Below are 14,712 nucleotides of genomic sequence, written 5' to 3'. Positions count from 1 at the left end.
AAATGATTGGTTATATAAGGGCAGCTAAGGAGTACAATATTCATGCACTGCAGAGTTTGTTACACAGTATTCAGGCTCAAGTTCAACTGCTATGAGGAATTGTGGCTTACTGTTAGTGCAGGGGTAGCTTTGTCCTTAACATCCCCCCTCAAGTCAAGCGACAAAGCTTGGAGCTGAAGACTTGAACAGAGTGATGCAAACAGAGAAAATGAAAGAGGCATAGTGAGCAGGTCTGCGAGCTGATCTTTACCAAAGATGAAAGCTACCCTTAAGTATTTATTCTGCACCTGACATGAAATGAAAATCTATTTCGACATGTTTAGTTCGTGCATGGAAAACAAGATTAGAGGATAGGTACGTGGCTCCCATGTTATCGCAATACAGCAGGGGGAACTCTTTAAATGGACACCAAGATCACGATAGAGGTGTTGAAGCCAGATGATTTCAGTAGTAGCGTTTGCAACAGCTTTGAATTCAGCTTCAGTTGACGATCTGGAAACTGTTGGTTGTTTCTTTGAGGACCATGAAACAAGGTTAGAACCAAGAAACATGCAATAGCCGCTTGTAGAACGTCGATCATCTGGGCATCCTGCCCAATCGGCATTAGACCAAGCGGTAAGTTGTGCAGATGATGATGGAGAGAGTTGCAAGCCAATAGTGGACGTGTGCTTGAGATAGCGAAGGATTCACTTTACTACCTACCAATGAGGTACTCAGGGGCTATACATGAATTGGCATACTTTCCCTATAGTGAAGGCAAGATCAGGCCTTGTAAATGATAAATACTGCAGAGATCCAACTGTACTTTGATATAATGTAGGATCTTCAAAAGGTTGCACAGCAAAAGCACTAAACTTCTCGAAGGTGGACATGGGGGTCTTCACGGGCTTTTCATTTTGCATATCTGTGCGGTGCAACAGGTCATTGATGTATTTATGCTATGTGAGAAGAAGACCCTTGGACTTGTAAGAATCCTCGACAACAAGAAAATAATGCAGTTTGCTCAAGTCAGTGATGGGAAAGTCACGGCGTAAGGCTGCGATGAGCTCAGAGATATACTACATGGAAGACCCTATGACCAACAAGCCATCAACATATACTAAAACAAAAGTAGTGATGTTGGCAGAGTGATGAATACAAAGAGAGGCATTTGCTATAGAAATAGTAAAACCAAGGTCAACCAGTCGAGAGATTAGATGTGCGTACCAAGCACGAGGTGACTGTCAAAGGCCATAGATGGCTTTATTTAATTTACAAACAAATGATGGGTACTGAGCATGTGAGAAACCAAGTGACTGAGCCACGAAGACTGTTTCATGAAGTGGCCCATGCAAAAACACGTTCTACACATCATACTAATTGACAGACCAATTTCGAGACATCGTAAGTGCAAGCATGGTTCTAACTGTTGTGGCCTTAACCATAGGGCTGAAAGTTTCTTCAAAATCAATGCCAGACTGCTGTAGAAATCCTCTGGCAACTAAACGAGCTTTACGACGTTCAATCAAAACATCGACAAGTCTTTTGGTTCAGAACACCCATTTACAAGTGATAGTGTTGGTTGCTTATGAAGCAAGGACGAGGGTCCAAGTTTGGTTGGCAAGGAGAGCTTGGAATTCCTTGGTCATGGCGTCCTGCCATTCAAGGTACTGTTTGGCTATGGTGTAAGTAGCAAGGGTTTCAGGAATGAGACTGAGGTTAGTGATGAAGGCGCGGGGTAAGGACCATTTGGTGGTGCCATCATGAAAGGTAGTGGGTCAAAGGGAGTTGGTTTGTGAACGAGTAACCATTGTGTGTGTGCAGTGGAGGTGGTGGGGACGATGGACTTGGTGATGGTAATGAAGAGGATGGAGGTGAAGGGGGAGGCCCTAGAATAGATGGAGAAGACAAATTGAAGTGTGTTGTGGGACTGGACTGAAAATTAGGAAAAATGGTATGAGTGAGCTGAGAAAAGGTGGTGGGCTTCGGCAGAGATGAGTAAGGGAAGCTATTTTCATTAAAACGACTTGACACACCACATGCTAATTAGTAGAGGGACATGAATTATGAGATTGGTTACCTGCATAGTTGCCACAACCCTTGGTAGTATTGGAATGTCCACCATTACATCCGGGGCTAAAGTTATGTCCACCACGATTTCCTCATCCACGTGAATTGGAGGAAAATTTTGCAGTAAAATTAGCAGAGGCTTTGGTTGGGAAAGTGCTAATTTTAGAGTGGTGAAGCAACTTGGCTTCATGAGCCAGGAGGTGTCCAAGTAATTCTTCAAGAGCAATAGGAACGAGCCGAGTAGTCACAAAGGTGACTAATCCATCATAATCTGGACCAAGTCCAGCAAGCAAATGTGGAACTAACTTGTCAGGAGGGAGTGGACCACCCGCAGCTGCCATGACATCGGCAAGACCCTTAGCTCTATGAAAGTAGGTAAAGATGGTATCAGCACCCTTCTTAAGAGAGGCCAATTGAAGTTGGGTTTGGATGACTCAAGCTTGAGATACAGAAGCATAGGTTGATTCAAGGGAAAGCCAAACGGCTCTTGCAGAAGAACAGCCAACTACTTGGGCCATTAGAGGTTCAGACAAAGAAGAGATGAGGGTGGACATTACTTGCTGATCCTGTTGAAACGAGAGGGCGTAGGATGGGTTTGGGGTTTTATTGTCAAGCTCAAGTTTCTTTGCTGGATAGGAACCATCCACATATTTGTAAAGCTGATTGTCGTGAAGATAAGGAACCAACTGGGTTTTCCAAATAAGGTAATTATCGGGAGTGAGTTTCACAACAAGGGTGTGAGAGAAATTGGGTTGTGGGAGGGAGGGAGAAATGGGAGGAATGGGAGATGGTTCAGAGTTAGATTCAGCCATGAACGATGAGTCCTTTTTTAGGCTATAATACCATGTTGAAATACTAAAATATTGGTTTGTTTTTCATTGATTTCAATAGAAAGTACAGCGTTGCCTTTTATAGAGGCTAGACTACAAAGAATTCAGAATATTCTAAATACAAATGATCGGTTATACAATGGCAGCTAAGGAGTACAATATTCATGCATTGCAGAGTTTGTTACGCAGGAGTCAAGCTCAAGTTCAGCTGCTGTGAGGTATTGTGGCTCACTGTCAGTGTAGGGGTAGCTTTGTCCTTAATAAAAACAAATGCCGGCTTTCTTGCTTGTAAAATTTTATATGGTTGTTGATAAAGGCCAAGCGTTGATTAGCTTCATCCAAAGTTTTATATGCGGGATTATATTGCATAAATGTGGTTTTTGTGCTAGTCAAATTTCTAATTCCTAACACGTTAGTAAGGTCTTGTATATATTTTTCTTTGAATTGCATTCTATAATTTTAAAATAAGACTTAGGCCTCTTTTGGTTATACAGATGGAATGAGATGAAAGTTGAACAAAATATTATTAGAATATATTTTTTTAATGTTATTTTTGTTTTAAAATTTGAAAATGTTGAATTGTTTATTATATTTTTTTTGGAAGTTTGGAAAAGTATTAATCATTAAATGAGATGAGATAGTTTGTGAAAACAAACCATGCCTTGGAGATCCTAGTCAAGTACCCTACAATAAACCCAGAATTTTACATAGAATGTAAATTTAACTTGACAACACTCTGTTGATTACTTTATGGTAGTTCCACGACCAGAATCAAGCAATATGAAAGGCAAAGAAACTCATTCAAATTCAAGTTCTTGGACTGCAAGAACAAAATATGAAGCTAGACTAGAAAGACCATTTTGCTACTGTGGGATTCCATTGAAGTTAAGGAGTTCTAGCAAGACTAATAGTTTTGGCAGACAATTTTACAACTGTCCAAACTATAAGATCAACAAATAATGTGAATTTTTTTAATAGATTGATATTGAAATGGAGCAAAACACTTGTTGCAAGTTACTTTGGAGTTAGCTCAATGGAGGAACAACAGGATAAATGTTGAATGTGTAATAACTGAACAAGCCAAATTTAAAGCCATGTAGAAGAAGTACAAAGGAACCTAAAAAGCTTTATGATTGGCATGGTTATGTTTTGTTGTGATTTGTACTGGAATTATTTTATATCCAAGAAATAATAATGTACGTCAGCCAATGCTAAGGTATGGATATTAGGTAGTTTGTAATAGTCATACAGTTAATGTCTTTTTGAAATGTTGTAATGATGTAATATCTGTAAGACATTTCGGAATGTAACTTTGAATTGCTTATAAGACATGTTTATAATGTAATTGTTTACATTCTAGCGAATTGTGATTCTAATTATGATTAGAATGTTAACAGTACATGTTCAAAATTAGAATCAAAATCTGTCCAAAAATAAACTAACCACCAAAATATTTTTAAAATTACGACAACCAATCTATCCATAATTACAATCAAGAATTACAGCCAAGCACCAAGAATTAAGCAAAATCTAGACAACCATGTTAAACCAACAAAATCTGAATAGCCATGTCCCTCCCTACCAAAATCTGGACAATCACGTCTTGTTGTATAAAACATCACACCCACACACAATGATAATGAGACAGACAGTGAAATAAATATAGAAACACATGAATCAAATACACACAAACGACACACAAAATTTAACATAGTTCGGCAACGTGCTTACATCTATAGAACTACATAGAACCATACTCACTGAGTTATTTCACTACCTCACACACAATACTGTGTGACATGCCTCTTGCCTCTTTCTGTTCAATATTATACATTTATGTTCCAAAACATAATATATATATATATATATATATATACAAACGGGGTCATAAAACCCTAATGTGGCAAAATTGGGTTATTTGCTCGAGCTAAATGTTGAGCGTGCCTCGAGCCAATATTCCGCCAAACATTTACTTGAGCCAACCATTGATTGAGACTTGAGCAAACTCTTTGCTCGAGTTTCACTCGAGCTAACTATCAAGCACACCTCAAGCAACTCACTGCCTGAGTTTTGTTTGAACACCTTAATGAACGAGAGTTGAGTGAACCCTCGGCTTAAAGTCTTCTTAGCTAAAAAACAACCAAACTCCATAATCCAACAATCTCCCACTGGGAGACTAATTCTCCATATGCCAGCTACTATCTTCATCACAAGCCCTATCACCTCTGCAATTCAAAATCCCTTCTTCTGTAGTTCATAGCTCCCGTCTTCAAGCCAAAAGATGAACTGAAGTCGAGCTAGACTTTAGTCTCTCATGTACATTGCCCTCAGTTAGCATATTTATTAGGTAACTCATAACTCCTATTGCACTGGGAATATCCGGTCTCAAACCGACCCTCGCAAACATCAGAGAACCTGTTGTTTCCATCCCATTCTCTAATTTGGGCAATTGATCCCACCTCCTGCTACTAACATTTCCTATTTTAAGTCAACGTGCCCATCTCTTGTGCAGTATTTGCTTCCTCCCTGTAAGCCCAACTAGCTTCCTCTTAGTTAACTCACACTTGCTCGATCTCTCATCTTGCAAGATTTCACCTTTGTACCATAGCTCACTACCTTTTGTCAGCAGGATATTATTCAATGTAAATGAACACCATAGATGTATGGTCATCTTAGCAGTTTTGTGAGCATTAGCTGTAGGTATAGATGTCCCTAGAACACTAGACGCTCTGTCCTTGTCTCTCACACCTTTGCTTCGCATCATAGTTTTGGAAGATTTTCCCATGCCTATATGAGGAACAACGAAACTGGTTCCTTTTTGCTTCCTTATTTGATTTGTAAGATCAAGCCTATTTTGCTGTACTATTGTATTTTCCTGTATATCCTTGGATCATAATATCAAATATAAAGTGTCCGTTTTCTTATCTAAAGTTTTAAATTTCGGCCAAAATATACTGTACTGGAGCAGTAGCCAGTACAATGAAGCCTGTATTTCTTACTGGCTTAAATACCAGATGTACCGAGGTGGTTCAGCCGATATTCTAGATTTTGGTTGAGATGGCCATTTTGCCCAGTACATTAGAAAAAGTGAAATGCTAATTCATTTATGACATTTTTGTAATTTAAGTTAAAGTGCAGAGACATCTTTGTGAAGTGCATTAGAGTTGGTATAAAGGGTTTTTACTTTTTACTTTTTCACTTTTTCCCGTTTCTTCTAGACTTCTTCCGTCTTTGTCACTCTTCTCACTTTTGTTCTTTGGATTTTGGCCTCAACCTCTGTAACTTCAACAGCGGCTTAAGGAACACGGATCCAAGCTAGAGACCTCTCCCTCCACCAAAGACGTTCTTGTCAAACTCTTGAAGGTATGCGTTTTCCTCTAATTTCTTTTCCCTTCCTCCATCGGTAATTTTCCTATGTCTAATTTATGAAAAATAGCCTAAGCAAAATGAGAGAAATCAATTGAATAGGATTAATTCGCATAGTGTTAATTTTTTATACTTAAATTGTTAATAACTTAATATTATTAATTCCAACACTTTTCTTAATGTTAAAAAGGGGTGCATCTGTTAAGTGTTGATTGATTGATTCTATTGAACATTTGAACTTGAATAAATTTAGAATTCAAGCATATATAGATATTTTATTATAATTCAATCCACGAGATATTTTTATGAACAAGTTATATTATTCATCAATCTCTCTCATTTTTTATGATTAAGATTAATTATTTTCTTTTCTAATCTATATGGTAATCAAATGAGTTTGATTCATAACCATTATCTGCTAGCTAGCTGTTCATCATAAAAGCAGGGCTAAGGCCAAGAAATAATACTGAATGTGTCTACTGTAATAAAATAATTAGAGGTGGCAGAATTACTTGGTTGAAGTATAATCTAGCTGAGATTTTAGGCAATGTAGAAGCATATAAAAAGATCTCTGATGATGTAAAATGACAAATAAAGGAGATGCTTAATGAAAAGAAAAAAAGTAAAGAGAAGAAAAGAAAAATAAACTCAGAGATTAGAGGCCATGTAGATTTAACATTTGATGATATTGATGATAATATTGAGGGAAACTATTAGGATTCAAAAGGTAAGGGGAAGGAAAAAGAATGTGGAATTGAAAAGTCAATGGGAGATTGAGTAGATTTTTTGCCCCAAGAACAACTCCTTGGTCTCAACCTAGCTTCCATTAAGAGTGTTATGTGTTCAAAGAAGATGATTGAAAAAGCAAAGATAGTTGTAGCGCATTAGTAGTATGATGCTAATCTATATTTCAATGCAACTCAATCCAAGTTTTATCAACCAGCTATAGATGTCATTACTGCCATCGAGCCAGTATTCAAAGGTCTTTCTTTATATGAGTTAAGAGGAAATTTGTTAAAGAATTATGTGAATGAGATTCAAAATTATCTATAAAAAATTAAAAAGATTTGGAATGAGACTGGTTGTTCACTAATGGCAAATGGTTGGACAAATCAGAGACAATAACCAATAATCAACTTTATAATTTATTGCCTAAAAAGTACAATGTTCTTGAAAGTTATTGATACATCAGGCCTTAGAAAAGATTCTAAAACATTATTTAACATCTTTGATGAAGTTGTTTAAGAAGTTGGAGTTAAAAACTTGTGCAGTTCATAATGGATATTGATGCAAGTTATAAACTTGCAGAAAAAAAAGTTACAGCAAAAGTATGATTTTTTCTACTGGTCCCCTTATGCAGCTCATTGTATAGATTTGATGTTGGAGAATTTTTGTGATCCTAGGCATTTTCCTATTATTGATGAAACTAAAAAAGACAATAAAGATAACACAATTCATCTATAACCACGATTGGGTTTTGGCTTTGATGAGAAAAGACTTCACCAAAGGTCATGATTTATGTCGTCTTACAGTCACAAGGTTTGCGACAAATTTTCTAAGTATCTAATGCTTACTTTTGTTTAAGAAAGATTTTAGACAAATGTTTACTTATGATAAATAGAACACATCAAGTCATTCTAAAAGCAACGTAGGGAAGGACATAGTCGAGATTGTTTTAGAAGATAGAGAGTTTTGAGTTCAATGTCAGTTTATTATGAAAGTTAGTGAACCTTCGGTTCAAATTCTATGACTTGTCAACAGGGAAGAGAAGCTTGCAATGAGATATTTGTATGATGCAATAGAAAGAATCAAATAATGCATAAAAGCGAGATGCCATAACAAAGTTACTATATTCAATCCATTCATCAGGATCATTGATGCTAGATGGGATAAGCAGCTTCACAGTCTATTACATGTAGTGGGTTATTTTCTTAACCCTACAATTTACTATAACCCTTGCTTTAAAAAAAATTGATGTTTCAAGAGGGTTTATGACTTGTGTTATGAGGAAGGAACTTGATCCCAATAATCAAGAGAAGATCTTTGAAAAACTTGAATTGTATAAGAATGCAGAAAGTGATTTTGGACATTCTTTAGCAATCCACCAACGTGAAAAAATTAATCCAGCTATTATTATTTATCAAAATCATTTGTTAAATAATGTAAATTTGTACTTTAATTTTTGCATTATTTTATTTTTATTTGCATTTAGTTAATAATTTATAATTACAGTATTGTTATAGTTGCATGGTGGACTAATTTTGGTCACGAGGTTCCAACATTTCAAAAGTTTGCAGTTCGAGTACTAAGTCAATATTGTAGTACAACTAGATGTCAAAGAAATTGGAGCACATTTGAGTTTATTCATTTAAATAAGAGAAATAGATTAGAGAATAAACGTTTGAATGATTTAGTATTTGTTCGTTATAACTTGAAGCTACAAGAAGGGTAAATTTTTTCAATACTAATGTTTTTCACTGTTGAAAAATATGTAACATTTTCACTTATGTTTGATTTTTATTTTGACAGGAACATAAAAAAAGGAAGAGATGCTTTGGATTCAATCAACCTTGAAAACATTGACTTGATGGAATAATGGGTGGGTGAAGAATTTGAGCTTATTCATGGAGAAGACTTGGATTATGCAAGTATTGATGAGCCATTAAACTCACTAAATTTGGAAGATCGTGATGATGATGGTGACATTGATGAAAATATTTTGATTAACATTTCAAATGGTGATCTTTATTGTCTTTTTGATGAATATGAGTGATTTTATTTTAATAGCTGGATTGAGAACTTATTTAGTTTTACACGTGTGTTGTTAAAATTTAAGACTTGTATTGATAAGTATTATTGAATTTATGAATTATTTTATTGTTATTTTAGAATATAGTTTATGTGTGTATATATATAATTTATACATGTATAGACTATTCCGAAAAGATATCGGTACCGAAATATTTCGTTTCAGTACCTTGACCGAAACGGCCACCGAAACAATATTCAAAACTTTGCTCTTACTATGTGCCAAGAGTGACGCACCCTTCGTGACCTTCTCGCTCTTTTAGAAAACATTACTGTATGACTGCTGTCATCAAACTATCACACAAAGATCAAGCTTTTCTTTAGGTCTAGAACATGTCTAACTTGTTGCAAAGTCCACATACTCTTAGTTGGAAATGCGATATGCACATCCCTCACTCCCACTACATTTAGTGCCTCTCCATCAGCCGTGTACATCTTTCCAAAATCATCAATAATATAGTTCTGCATGATCTCTTGATATGACGTGCTATGGAACGAAACCCCTAAATCCAACATTTAATCATCAATTTGATTGTGCATTGCAAGAAATATAGCGTTTTATATTACTTCAACTACTGCATTCACACTGTCATCCTCATTTTGTTTCTGATTTCAGTAGTTCCTTTTGATGTGGACAGACTTGCCGCAATTCCAACAAGTGATGTGCTGCCCAGATCTTGATTTGCTCATGCCCATGTTCCTAGACCTATCATGTCTCTTGTCCCAATCGTCAACACTCAAGGCTAAACTAGTATTAGAAAACTACCCAGAGTCTTTCTTGCGTACCTCATCAACGAGAATCATATTCGGTACATTATCATAATTCAATTTCATATACTATCTAAATTACTTACCGCCATTGTCATGGCATCCCAGCTATTTGGTAACGATATCAATATAATCAACGCTCTAATATTATCATCAAACTCAATTTCAATAGATGAAAATTGATTTGTGATTGTATTAAAATCATTCAAATATTGGGCCACAGACGTACCTGCTACCCATTCTCATATTTAACAATTTCTTCATCAAATGCACATTGTTATTCACTAACAGCTTTTCATATATATTAGACAAAACCACACCTCTTCCCAATATCCAAAATCCTCGATCTACATCCTCCTAACCAAATATGTGTCATTGTCTTCTGCAACCATTGTTTAGTCCCAAATTCTAACTTTGGAGCTCTACTACTAATTGTTGTGAAAAATACTATACCCACACACAACGATAAAGAGACAGACAATGAAATAAATGCAAAAATACAGAAATCAAACACACACGCATGATACACAGAAGTTAATGTAGTTCGGCAATAGGTCTACGTCTAGAGAACTTTAGGAGATTTTATTCTAGAGAATATTACAATCACACACAGTGAGTTACAAGAGCTTCACTCTACTCACACAAATCTCAACTCTCTCTAAGGATTTCTCTCTCTCTCTCTCTCTCTCTCTCTCTCTCTCTCTCTCTCACACACACACACACACACAATATTGCTCTACATGCCTCTTGCTTATTTTTACTTAATCTAATACATTTCTGTTCCAAAACATAACACACACACACACATATATATATAACAAACGGCGCCAGGAAACCCTATTGCGATAAAATTAGATTATTCACTCGAGTAAAGTGTCGAGCGCCCCTCAAGCAAACTCACTGCTTGAGTTTTGCTTGAGTGCTTTGTTAAGCAAGAGTTCAGTGAACTCTCGGCTAGACGTCTTCTTAATTAAAAAACAATTATGCTCCACAACCCAACAATCTCCCACTTGGAGACTAGTTCTTTACATGTCAGCTACTGTCTCCAATACAATTGCATCATCATAGATCCCGTGTTCAAGTTCTGTAATGTCGTAAAATTGCATTATTAACTCACTTTTTCTCATCGTAGGATCATCTTGTGTATTACATGACTTAGAGAGCTTGGTATGTCAAGAATAGCTCAACTCTTTGCATTAAATGTCCATCTCTCTAGTTTATAATACTGTGGCAACCTATCTACTTTTGATTTCTTGCCAAAGACACATGAGATATACCTACAAAGAATTTTTATAAACTCAAACATATGGCATGTGCATGTTGCTTTCTCTTCTCCATTCTCCAATGTCACATAATAAAGAGATATTTCTTTGCTATGAGGTATCACTTCATATGTTTTGCTTTCACCGTTTTTGTGAAATTTGGTTGATTTGTACTGTTGACTATTGAGAAATTCATTTTGAAAATACGTGAAACACCTTCTTGTATAGAATATGGCTATATCTTCAATTTTGTGACATGTTTTTAATATCGCTTGTGTAGGCTTTATTCGCATGTTCTTTTCTTTCTTTTTAAAATAATGTGCATTTAAGGCTTTCTCATATTAATTCACTAACCATAGTGCTTGAAAGAACATAATTCTTGTTTGTTCATGCTTTCACTTCTTTGAGTTATTGAAATACTGGAAAAAATATTTGAACGCAAGTAAGCCGGAACCCACTTATTTAGTCGATTGTAAAGATTTTATAACCAATTATTATCTATTAGCCCATTAGCGCAGACTTCACTAATATTGAAATCTATTTATGCTCAAACTCATCAATTGTTATTATCTCATGGATACAATGATTTTGGCTATTTCATTAACTAACAAGGCACAACCAAATATTATGAATGGGTGATGATAGTTAACTCCAAAAAATAGCATAAATGACATCTTATAAATATTTGTTAGGTACGTGGTATCAAAGGTGATAACATCCCAAAATATCGGTATGCAACTCTTGATCTTGCATTTGTCCAAAAACAATTTCTCATATATCCATTCTCATCAACTTGTATGGAGTATACAAATTTAGATTCTTTACATTGTCGATCAAGAAAGTAGACATAGAACTGTTGTGAATCTCTCTCTACAAATAATTTTACTATTTTGTTTTCCAAGTAATGCAACGTCCTTGCTAATAAAACCAACATTAAAATTATTGTCTGATTTTTTACTCAAACCGTCATTATCTTCTTTTTCAGTACACCTGACTCATTCAAAGTAAGAATGAGATTTTTTTTGAACATGTGTTATTCCTCGATGTCCACAGAACAAACTAGTACTTCTTAGTGTGAGTAGCTCATGGTTATGTAATGGCATAAACTTGTATATTGTCCACTTTTCATTATCTTTTTTTATTATTATTGTCATTATTGCTTTACATCCAATCTTTGTCTTAATAGATTCAATAATTATTCATTTTTTTGTTTGTCTTTCACACCGAAATACAGTTTACTCCAATTAGTTTTGTCCCTTCTTTTGACAATCAAGTATGGTTGGTCTATATTACAAAACATCTTCATCTTGCATACATCTTGTAAAATGCTTGGACGTCTTCTACATCTTCAAATTCCATACTAACAAATGGATCCAAAGAACTACTACTGGAAGATGAAATCACATTCACTCCATCTTTCACATTGGCATCACACTATTCTTCGATATTCATATTACATTCAACTTCTACAATTTCATCACTATCTAAACTTGAAATACAATCACTCAACAAAAAATAAACACAAAGTTACCAATCAACAAAATATCACAATTTGTGCAAAAAATCCTACTTGATGTTTAGATATTAAAATTTGTGCAAAAAAAAAAAAATCACAATTAGCAAACATATCTTCAGAATTTCCACAAATACTACTTGAGAAATTACAACTAGAATGCACAAAAACCATAAATCACATGTTAGTGATACTTAAGAAATTATAAAAACTAGAAAGACCAAAGTGTAGATGTCATGGATACACAACATGACATAATGAGTTGTTTTGATGGGTTAAAACATGATGTAAGGTTCCATTCCACATATATGAAGGGTTAAAAGAAATTGTGAATTTTGTAGCCTTTTCATTATTATGAGGTGTGATATTCCCTTTGGAGGATTGTCGAAAATGTTGTTATTTAGATTTTTATAATTTCCAAGACTGGAACAATAAACGAAGAAAAAAAAAAAGAGACAATCAAAATAGGAAAACTGAGACAAGTGATTGGAAGGTGAGTTCATTGTTGCAATATAGAAATGCTTTTGTTTGGTTTCAATGTAGAGATGCTTTGAAAAAAAAACCATTTCAAGCACCAAGTAATAACAATACCAAAAAATAATGGACTGTTGCAATGGCACCAAGCGACAGCGGACTGGTTAGGGTGGGACCAAGCAAGTGGTGGAAAGATAAACTATGAGGCAAGAAGACAACCACAAAATCAAGCCTTAGAAAGAAGATAAATAGATGGGAAGAATGGGCTCATAGGTTTTTGTTTTTGGTAAGAATTCCATGCGATCATCCTTATCTGTTTAAATTTTATAACACTGACGTGGCCTCTTTCTATTGGGGGTGTTAAACCCCATTTGGTACCCAATCTGTTCTGAATCAAAACTATTTATTATGATCTTTTTGGTACCTAAAACTTTTGTAGGTTACATTGTAGTAAAGGGGGCCTCATATATTAGTTGAACTTCAAGCAATATTCCTAATACATTTTTTTTATTTATATATTCCACCATCTCGTGCCTTGCTCAAAGTAACAAGTTTATATGAGAATCCTACATCTTCATGCGGTGGTGACTTTAAAAGTGACTATTGTTTTAAGTCAGTTATCATTCCAAATGTTAACATTGGATAATTGCCTACCATCTATATACAACTCTATGTAAGGCTTTCTCTTAGCTTCTCAAATGCCCTTTAAAGAATAATTTCCTATGATAATCCTATAATGTAAGTGAGTAATGTTAAAAGTCATTTAAAATATATCATATCAAACAAGTGTGACTGAAAATGTTAAGATAAATATTGTTGCGAATCGTATTACGAACTTCTTGCTATATATATATATATATATATATATATTTGAAGTAGAAATACTTATAATATATTAAGGATAATGTTGACATTCAGCCATTACAAGATCTGAAATACAATGAATAACAAGGTCAATATCAATCTTCTCTACATCTAACAACAATGCTTCCCTTGCTAGCCCATGTGCAACTCGGTTTGCATCCCTCTTGACATGTCTTAGTCTCCAGACTGGAGGCTCAAACTTCTTGCTATAGGATTATTATTAAGTGTAGTTATGAATAAATGATAAATTTAAAATAAAATAATAATATTCTAGTTATGGACAGAGTTTCCCTAGGTAGGAAAAAACTTCCTCAATCCATATATCGAAATGACATGTCATTTGAGCATATAACAAACACATTATTTTAAAATTTTAACTTAAAAAGTATCACGTATATGGTTGTCCCATTTTCATTAATGGATGTATGACATTTTTTTAAATAGAGAAGTGTATAGTAGTATATAGACAAGTTTTACACAATTTTTTTTATATTAAATTTAGTCATGTCATTGTATCAAATTTCTTTTATAAAATTTGTGTATAGGCCAAGAATTTCTTATTTAAATAAATTGGAGAAAACCTAGTTTAAATGAAAGTCTGCCATTTTAATATGGTTTTATAATAAACGACCACAATAAGACTGATGTAATAAATATTTATGTCAACTTTCTATGAGAAGAAAAAAAAAAATTATTCATTTTGTTTCCCTCTTTTTTCGGTTCATATCAAGTCTTCCCTTCTCCTGATCAAGCCACTCTCCCTCCCCTTGTCTTCTTT

This window comes from Carya illinoinensis, chromosome 3 (genome assembly GCF_018687715.1).
Source record: "Carya illinoinensis cultivar Pawnee chromosome 3, C.illinoinensisPawnee_v1, whole genome shotgun sequence".
Lineage (NCBI taxonomy): Eukaryota > Viridiplantae > Streptophyta > Magnoliopsida > Fagales > Juglandaceae > Carya > Carya illinoinensis.
This window is presented reverse-complemented; position numbering follows the sequence as displayed.